This window comes from Bombus fervidus, chromosome 11 (assembly GCF_041682495.2).
Source record: "Bombus fervidus isolate BK054 chromosome 11, iyBomFerv1, whole genome shotgun sequence".
Lineage (NCBI taxonomy): Eukaryota > Metazoa > Arthropoda > Insecta > Hymenoptera > Apidae > Bombus > Bombus fervidus.
The window spans coordinates 11,141,568-11,150,867 of record NC_091527.1 but is presented as its reverse complement, the minus strand read 5'-3'; positions in this window follow the sequence as shown (position 1 = coordinate 11,150,867).

Here is a 9,300-nt window from a genome sequence, read left to right as displayed (position 1 = left end):
AGCCAATCGATTCGTCATGGATCAGATCGATGATATTAAGATTGCGGGGATCGCTCCGATACCTTCATTTACGATGTTGCAAATATAAAAAGAGACGAACAAAAATTCGAATTTCATGGTTTTTGTTCGTCGAGCAATTTGTCTGGTATTTTTAATTTTCTTTACGGTTGCCGACTTGTCTCTGTATGGTGTAGACTATAGGAAATATCAATACACTTTCGTATTAATTTAACTTCTTCAAACTGTAATATAATTCAAATATTATACAGCGCCAGTCAATATTTTAACATAATCATAAGGAATAGAAAACTATGACGTAGATGTTCAAGTTTCAGAATTTTATTCTTTAATCTCTTAGTTCGTATATTGTTAATTGTAAGCTGTTCAACATACGGACGAATTTTTCTTAAAAAATCATAAATTTTAATTCAATATAAAGTTGAAAAGAAGCAAAGCAATTAAACATAAGCAGGACGACTTCTTTTACAAAACTCATTTATGAATTTTGCATATTGTAAGATATGATTTCATTACTAGAAAACGCATCGTTCCTTTAATTTATTTAATTTACTCGGAAATTAACATTTTCCATTTAAACTGGTCTACTCGAACGATGGACGAACAATACCTTTTGTTCGGAACTGTACGTACAACATTGTAACTACAATTTGTATTTCTATCTCGCCTCCGATCGGTTAACCAAGTATATGCACCGGTTTCCCCCTTTCTGGTTTCACTGGAGGATAATCTTTCGTCGAATGGCTGGTAAGCAAGATTCAACAGCAACGGCATTATTGGCGATTCACGAAAGAATCTTCATCGATTTGCTTCGCCTTTATGCGTGTACTTCATACCTGAGAAAATACCGTTTTCTTCATCGTTTTCTGTCCTTTCTTCTTTTCACTCTTTCTCCCCTCTTTACCACTGTACACCACTTATACACTATAATCGCGAAGGATCGCCGTTTCGAAACTCCATTGCGGGCAAAAGCTTTTTACGTTGGTAAACCAGTTTCTTATATCGTGGTCGAGTTTTTTCCTTTGTTTCAGCCTGCAACGTCACTATCTACCTTTTTTTCGTTTTTTACATTGGACATCGTTTTCGTAGAGCTTGGGTTATTATGATCGATCGCTTCATTCGGTAGTTGTCCAAGAACTTCCAGTTTAGCCAGTTGGATAACGGTCGGGAAATCAGGATCATTTTGTTAGAAAATAGAACAACTTGGCACAGTGTGCTTGTATCTCTACAATTTTCAGAGATCTATACATTCGTTAAAATATGTTTCAAATATGTTTAATATCGAGATATTACAAGATACAATTATCACATATTATTCACGTTGCTCTATATTCTTAAGAAAAAGATCAAGTTTAGTTATTGCATTCCAATCGATAGCACGTACTATCTTTAATTTCTCATATTGATATCGTACTAGGATAAAAATTTTGAATTGTATGGTTCCAGATCTAACGTCGTAGATCTGAAACACAAACTCGATAATTCTCCAGTTACGATCGAATTCGAATCGCCGAATCAATTTAGGCTCGTTTAACGGGGGAAAGTTTAAAAGGAATCAAATACGTAACGCGCTTGAACGATCAAATAAACTGGACGTCTGGTACTGGAACAAGATGATCAGCTCTCTAAAATTGACCTTCCACAGCTGCGATTTCCGGCCAAGATTCTACTAATTCACGTGCTCGTATCGTTTGGTGCGGTTACACACGATGCTGACTGGCCGTTGGCGAGGGGTCAGCAACACCGCAGGTTATTTTCAGCCCTTTCGCACCGCGTTTCAGCCCTCTTACCGGTGCGAGTCATTTCTACTGACATGCATCTCTTCTCTGACGCATTTGTACTTGGTGTATGCATACGCTGAAAGTGTTTGACCAGTTTCGTGGCGTAGCATCAATAAACACGAAATTGATGATCTCGGTTATACCGCGAGCCGACGCGACCTGTGAATATCGGAGCGCCTATGCGATACGCGCGTCACGTACGTGGACGTAACGTCTACGAACTATGCTAATGTTGCGGTTACTTTCTTCATTCACAAGCCTTGTCACGATTTTCTTCGATTTCATACACCAGACAGAAAGAGGTGACAGGTCGTCTGACCATTCGCACGACATACTTACTGGCTTCGTTGTCAGGGATGCGTTACTTTCTTTGGGTATTGCAATTGGATACTGGGCGCTGTGCCGCACCATGTCGCGCCGTGAGCTATTAGAAGCGTGTGGAATTTCTGTCGTCCGTACGTTTATAGGTAAATTAAGGTGTTGATATCACAAATGTACCAAGCTATATTTTTTCTAAATGTGAGTTTATACCATCGACTGAATTTATAGCAGGGTAGTAGGTGATTCAGTTTTATTTCAGTATTTTTTATTTGGGTCTGTGTTCCGCAGTTTACGTTATGAAGACTATCAATAGCATTTTTACTTCAAGATATTGCGTTCGCTTATAATCTATCAGTTGATGGCTAATTATTCCTATAAGTTATAGTTATTAATCACGCAAAAGCGAAGAAATTTATTTTTTCAAAATCAAACTGTTATCAACAATCAAACATCTATTTTAGATATAGAACGATTTCATTGAGCGAGTTAGTTTATTTTTAGCTTGGATCACTCAATTAATTCATGAACATGTTACGTATTTTTGAAATGTGGCGAACATTGAAAACCTAAAAAAAAAGAACGAGAGATAATCTCTTCATGGAGAGATTATTTGCACCATCATAAGGAACAATTCACGGACGAATATTACGCAATTATCAAAGTTGGAGTTTCCAGGTGTAATCTACAGGTATGTATTCTTTTCGAAAACGTATTGCAATTAGCTCTATCACGAATTGAATCACGCGCTATGAATGAGGTGTATCTTATGCTATTAAAACAACGAATTGCCCATGTTTCATTCATAGCTTACCAATCAGCTGAATTTAACTGGGTGAATTTAAATTGGGGAGCCGAGCAATTTGGAAAACAGGCAACAAAAATTAGAATTTCTAGCGATATACGAATCTTATTTGTTCCATTTGTATAAGAGTAAAGAAACGTATAAATCGGATTATCATTTTGTCAAATTGTACTATTTTATATATAAATGCAATTTTGCGTTGTACTTTACGAGTTTTAAATATTTATATTAAATATTTATATAGTGCGTTGCAAATAGATTGCAAATAGATCTTTGTCAAAAACTTTGTAACTTTTATCGGAGCAACAGAAATTTATAAAAAAAAAAAAAAACATCCAAAAATAAAAAGAAATTTACAATTTCTATCATTATAAACTAATTACAGAAAAGATTACAAGTAATAACATTTTGCACACTTTCAGCGAAATCAGGGTGATACTTAGGAATATATCAAACAAATATAGGGAACGTTTTCGCTCTTGTATTTATTATACTCTATTTCCAGAGTGAAATAAAAAATTAAAAACCCATTCCTGCGTCGGTAGCTTTCAAGGGTAGAAGATGCATATTCTCACGATGCAAATACGTGTTTGTCAATTTGCTTGGAATGCGAGGAAGGTGTTCGAGGTATGTTCGTTGACTGTTGAACGCATTGACGGATATATCAGCTTACCAACAATGCGATCTTTGTAATAAAAACAGGCTACAATACAGGATGGTAATTACGAGATAAAAGAAAACGATAAAAATCAATCAGAGGTCACCGATTCGAGATCACAAATACGCAATAAGTAGCAGTTCGAAGGGTCTCGGTGTGGGCCGAAAAAACCGGTTTCAGGTAATGATGGACTACCTACTTGCAGCCGAGTCAGGCAGATTATAATGAACTTTTTTGGTGTAAATAACTAGCGATGGGCTTAAGCACGTCGCAAGTAGTAGGGTGGAACATTGGTCGACTAGATTCGAGCTCTATATAAGTAAATATTTATCTGATTCGGATTCATAACATACGTATCCCACTTGATCCCATCACTATCAATAACCTGGCCGCAGATTTTTCAACCAAGTAAGTTCTTTCAGCGAACGTACAATCGGGGATGCAACGTGGTAAACCTGTTGTGAAAAATATGCTACGGTTTTTCGCTGCAGAATCTTCGTTCGTTTATCGACCCTGTGACTAAGGAACTCGGATCTAAAGCGACAAAAAATTAATTATCCAATGAATTTGCAACTTTACACGCGTATCCCATATACATTCCTTTACCTTCGTTATTGCAGTTATAATCTCTATTACAATTTTATTTACGGTAATAAATTCAAATTGAAATGCGCATCCAACTTCGATATTCTATCCTTCGTGTTTCGTGATTTAGTTGTATTTCTATTAACAGTTCAATAGATGAAAATTTTGTAAATTCGAAGTCATGGTGAATCTTTCTTTTTGTCGAAGAAAAGATTTGAAGATAATCAAGTGGCTAACATATACGAGATGAACTTATCAATAGTTTACATACACTTTAAAGCTTCCTTGTTTAGTAATTTTCTTCTTTTCATAGCATTTATGGTTGAAAGATAAATAAACGTATTTATGAAATTATAGAACGCTTGAGAAGTTTCTAAGAAATTCTTTTGAAAAGTTAAAACTTTCTAAAAAGCGTCGTAAAAGCTTAATTTGAGAACTAAGTCTCTCTAATTGGCCTGACGAGTTGATTTAATCGACCACGATATCAAGGGCCCGAAAGTATCAGAGGCAGGTACTTGTATTTTGTTTTTTAATCTCGATCTCGATTCACGTTGACGTTCAGATTGCAGATGATACTTGTAATAAATTTCGCGACATTATGTTTGGCCTGGTCGTAAAACGTGGAATGTAAACGAGGGCGGATGGCGGATTAAACGCGAGGAACCAAATCTGACCAACATTGTGATATTATTCGCCGGCTGATCGTAAAGAATGGAATGTAAAGAAAGAACTTGTCCTCAAGTGACCTGAGAACTTGGCCAGCAGACGGTTTCGAAAGATGCACGAACGATATCTATGCTTTTTGTGTATCTCTGCAGAAGTTTCGAATTAATGCTTCTTTTAATACCTTAGTTCCTGAAACATTTTCAGTTGATAAAAGATTGCTTCCGAGAATGATCGTTGGTTAGTTCCCTTTGGAGTTGTTTGAGAAATTAAATATCGGCGATTGTTTAAAGATTTACGGAAAACAATGTTTTCGTTGTACTATAAGTTAGAGAATTATTAGTTTACTTCGATAAAGTATATATATATGTCTTTAACAATGATAATAAGTATCTTTCTAATTGTGTTTAGTGATTTTAATTGCGTTTAAAATAATAAAAGTATATGATATAAACTTTGTACAAATTGGAACGCTACATATTTATATCGCAACTGAACATTTTCAATTTATGCAGGCAAACAGTATTCAAGCGCACTCTATCTAGATATCATTTAAACTACGGACGAAGTACAAACATTGATCCGTATACTTTTCTTTGCGCGTTGACAAATTCGAACAGAATATGACTGAAACAGTCGATACGTATTTATAATTGACCCCTTGTCGTTGACTATATCGTGCACGTATGTACACACGTAGATATTTACCGTCTAAAAGATACTTCGCCTTAGTGTTCCTTTAGCCGATAACGTAGTGTGCATTAAAAATTCACACTTGCCATTGGATAAACGAAAACTTCAAAATACCAGTTTTGATGTAATTTCGTAGGAACGTCACATTTTTTGGAACATTTATTTACCAGTAAAATTTTAGGCTGACTTACTTTCGTTCGTGTAAGGAGGTTTGCTCGCGCATAGGGATATTTCGGTTAATCTTTTATTCTCAATAACTAACAAACAAAGCCGAAAACGCAATTTTTTCATTCTTGATTTTCGTCTTATTTTAGCTCCAAGGATTACCTCTTAAATTTTTTTATACTTGTAGCCGAGTACCTTGTGTACGAGGTATACGAAGCTTCCTTCCTAAAGCAAAATTTTATACAATATTATACCAATGGTTTGCGATTGTAACAGATCCTATAATATACGATATATTCTACATATTTTACTATATTTGTAATTTCACATTTACATACAATTTATGTATTTGTATGTAACTAATAATTTGTATGTACTTTGTATTTACTACCGTCCATCACTAATATCGTAAACTTATCCCATGTCGAATCGATAACAGTGGGCGCGACACTAAAATGATAAGAGAGGTTGGATATTCCCGAAAACAAATATGTACATCGGATAATGAGTTTGCTTTATCTTACCTGCAGATAGAAGAGCGTTAACCTACTTAAAGAAATATAAATTACTTCTATATCATTCTAAAGTACGTAACTTTTATATATTATGGTTACATAAATATATTTTTGCTTTTAAAGATATAAAGGAATTAACAAACGCTCTCTGTGGTAGCTAAATATCTGTTTCATACGTTTCAATTATAAAATATTCGTTTATTTAATTCCTCTCGCTTTACCCCGTTTACGGTTGTCACGACGTATTTACCATTGAAGTTCCTTCCTGCATTTACCGACATCAATGGGAAAAAGATGTTATTCACTGCAGGTGTAAACACGAGAAACAGGATAGCACCGAATAAACACACGTACATACCATAGCCATAGAGAAAGCTTCCAAAGATCCCTAGAAATCCCTAGCATCTCGTGTCGATCTCGTTGAATTTGCGTTTACCGACGCGACTGCGTTCGGAGCGTAGTTTCGGCGAATCGACTGCAGGATCGCTTTGAGTAAATACGAAACGCGGCAGTGGTCGGTCCACGATGCGCGGTTACACTCGAGCGTCTTTCCGAGGGTAAACTCTACCCCTGTTTTCCTTTCGAGACGCAACCCCGAGGAGGGTAGGAGAGCTCGAAGGACCGACCATGCCGGCGACGAAGATGCGGGGCAGTCTGGTGTGAAAACGAGTTCATTGGTTATATATTTCCCAGGGCGTCGGGGCGTTAAAGTGTTGAAATTTCATTAAGGGTCTAATGAAGCACACCGCGTAAGGTCTCCCCGTCTCTCTCACTCGGACACTCAGCCAGTCTCCGCCGTGCTGGATGTTTGTTCGAGGGTGGATGGCCCTTAGAGATGCGTAAGCGAATTTACATGCTTCAGGGTGGTTCTTCTGTACGCCGTCACTTGGAAGATCGGAGCCTGTGCTCGGGGTTTTCAGCCAGAACGTCCTTTTCGCCCGGCGGAGAAGAGAAAGAGACCCTATTCATCCGTTTCATTAACTTTCCGTCATTAACATATTCTCAAAATAACGATCTAAGATGTACTGCCGCTCTAATTACACTTCCAGAAGTTTTTGTATTCAGCTTTACGCGCCGTTGCCCGTCTAAAGGCCGGTGTCGTGAAGCCGCGCGCGCCGAATCAACGACGCTCGGCGCTGTTTTCTGGACGGTCGACGACGCGCCGGAATTAGTCGACTTAGCGGTGTTCTAAGCGCTTCCCAACTCTCGTCGGTGCTCAACCCCATAACCTTTCGCGTATCTGAGTGGGAGAGGGTAGATCGAGGAAAAATGGAAATTTAATTTCACCGTGTTAACGCGTGGCGGACGAAGCGGCGCGAACGGGGTAACTTAAGAACACCGCTTGACAAGCCGCGCGTTCAGCGAAAGAATACCGATTTCAACGCTAATGAACATTAATTGCTGCGAGACGTGAATAAGATTGTAACATAGCAATCGTACTAAATAAACTGCATTCCCTTTTTCAGACTTGTTCCCGCGGTGGAACACGTTGTCGAGTGTTTTCTTGACTCCGCGACCTCTATTTTTTTTTTTAACAATAATTCCTACAATTTCCAGTTTCCGCACGGTGTTCCGCCGCCGCCGCCGCCGTTTTCGTCGAGCCTGTATTTTAATCGCGCCCGTTTGCACAATCGTCCACATTAGTTTACGCATTGGTAAAAGAATAATGCAACTACGAGCGCTACGAGAGATGCCAACGCGGTGCTACACGGATATTTTTCAACGGAGAAGGGAAACGCTTAATTAAAACGGATCTGTTTCTTTGGTTTTTTTTTACAGAGAGATTTATTACCATTGTCGAATCGTTTTCCTTGTTACCGATGTTGATGTAAGAAAAGTCTGATACGAGAAGAGGCGAATTTAATTTTATTGTTCTCACGCTGCGCATACCGGAATATGTTGTGCGACGATCGTTACACTCCACTCGTTAGTTGTACTAACGTTGCAATGGATTTCTTTTGCTACTTTTCGTACAAGCTTTCTTCTATGTATGCGATATTTGTCAAATTTATAGGTTCATTCTTCCATCTTACGTAGATATGGAAATATTATCGTTTCCGAGTTTTCACGTTTGTGTTTCAAGGTTCAATTACGTTTTCTATAATTTTGCATAAGTATTAGGTCGTGCGAAAAGTTTCTTTCGTTTTATAAGGAAATAATGGATGCACGATGTTTATCGTTTTACATTATTTTGTCGAATCGCGTAGGATCCACTTTGTTCTATCGAGATAAAGATTACAACGTTCGACAGATTAGGTTTCGTAAAAGAAAGACACTTTTTGGGCAACCTGATATAAAAAATCGCTTAAAAAATAGAAAATATCACGGACAAACATAAGTAGAGATATTAGCTTCTAACGAAATCTCTTTAAACTTTCCAAGTGAACGTTTAAAGTGGATTTTCTAAAAAATAGAATCTCGTATGAAAAAATGTTATTCTTTGTTATCGACTTACCGTTCCATATTAAAAATGAAGGCTTCGCCCGGTGGATATTTTACATTAGTATTGATTTTGTTGAATCTATTATAGTTTTTATACATTCGTAAAGAAATCAATGCAATTACCGATTTCCAGAAAAGGGGAGCATTGTTTTATCAATTTACATTTTTGCGCGACTAAATCTTAAAGTTAAATTGTTCGTTTATCGTTTAATTGATGCAATGAACTTGTACTTTAAACGAAAATCCCTCGCTACGTGATTCTGCAAATCCTACACTGGTTTTTTTTTTCAGAAAAATATTACCAAATAATTATACGTATTCGTAATATCGTTATCGTTCTATTTGACGACACAGGTTGGTTACGTTTAATTACCTAAAGTAGAATACCAATGAGTCAAAATTTTCGAGCGCTTTTCGACCGAACTCCACCGTAGTGGAGAAGTTAACGGGCTACCTGCCGTGTTTAATAATTTTTTACTAATACATCTATTTTCAATTTACAGGAGGAGAAGCCTGAAACATATTTACCGAACTGTTCAAGCTCATAAATCTGTCATGACGTTCTCGTTATTCTTTCTTCTTTAATGTTTTTCCAATTTCGAAATTTCGCCTGTTAATAAAAATTAGCTTTCTTCGTAAAAGTTATTTCTTGTTTTT